The sequence below is a fragment of the Heloderma suspectum genome, chromosome 4 (genome assembly GCF_057233095.1).
Source record: "Heloderma suspectum isolate Gila_16-S chromosome 4, 16-S_ref, whole genome shotgun sequence".
NCBI lineage: Eukaryota > Metazoa > Chordata > Lepidosauria > Squamata > Helodermatidae > Heloderma > Heloderma suspectum.
The window spans coordinates 223,459,068-223,460,556 of record NC_139461.1 but is presented as its reverse complement, the minus strand read 5'-3'; positions in this window follow the sequence as shown (position 1 = coordinate 223,460,556).

Sequence of the window (1,489 nt, the reverse complement as noted above, 5' to 3'; positions counted from 1 at the left end):
CAGGTATCATTAAGAAGCTTGAATTCTTTGGGCAGGTGCAGGCCTTTGTGAAATCTGCACCAAAAGGATAAATTGGGCATGTGCAGCAAGGAAAGCCTAATTCTGAACGTAGAAATATCAAATTCTGCAGCCAGAATGTATTCTGTATATTAAGGGAAGTAGGCAAACGTGCTTAATTTATGTAATCCTAGTGGCAGAATGTGATTTATTTTTGCAATGAATTTGGAATAGTCATGTTAGGTTATGAGTATGGTAGAAGTGGTGGAGCAGAGAAGGCAGTGGTAAACAGAAGCAAGGAGGACTATGCACCCTATCCAACAGCTGGCTGCTGCCAGAGCTTAAGGATTGGCTTTGTAGAGTTATATTCTGCAGAAAATGCAACAGCTGCCAAAGTCTGAAAATGCCTGCAACCACAGAATCCACGGTGCCCCTGCCATCGTGAACCTATCAGTGCAATATGCTCCTGAAGACTTGATAATTCCTTCAAAGGATTCAGAAAACGGATTTCAGAAAACCAAGACAATGTCGTCCTGGTAGGGTTGATTTGCGTTTTACACCCATGGAAGAAATGTTCACATCTGCTGTTCTTCCACACACTGTAACATGCAAATTCACCCATACACTAGGCCCATAGCTTGTTGAGAAGTGTGATTTTTGAAGGTTTAAGGCCCCAGGTATCAAATAATTACAGGTTTAGCTCCAATCATCTCCCCTTCAGAAAATTTTGCTGGCTGTCCCCTGGCTGCAATGTAAAGCTTTTTTTCTGTGGAAGTGCTTTTGGAATGCTCAGGAGAAGACACAAATCTTGCATCCTAGTCATGGATTCATATGAATGGACTGTTGCAACCTGCAAGTGTACTCCTCCGTTCCAAAACACACTCTTGCATAGTAACACACCACAGCAGCAAGGGCCTAGAGGAATACCTACGTCCATTTTCTAAGACAGCAGAGGGCAAGATTCCAGACCTGTTGACTGTTATCTGTGGGCCAAATGACTTGTTGGCTTGACTCATTATAAGGCTGTCTTTTATATTCTTGTCATGTTGTGGCAAAATTAGAGAAAGTAACAGCTTTACAAGTGACAGCAACTGAGGAACAATGCCTATGTATCTACTCTTCCAAAGTATTAAGAAGCCATTTGGTAACAATCCTTTCTTGAGTTCTGCACTCTCGTAACAGAAGTTTGGCTAATGTTAGAGCGTGTGCCGTACCTGTCTCTCACCCCAGTGGAGAGTTGTAGATCCTCCAGGGTGAACCAGAATGAAACGGATGAATCGATATGTAGAATGATGCAAGGCTGTAATTTGCAGAAATGGTCATGATACTGCAGTGATTCTGATTTAGCATGCATAGATGCTTATGGGATTCCCAAGAGGACACTTGCCAATCCTCTTCATAATACCTCCCGTTGCAGCCTGTGCCTGTAGTGTATGAACTGGGCCCATTTCACCTCCTCTCTTGCTGCCCAGAAGTGGCAGACTGTGGGGAC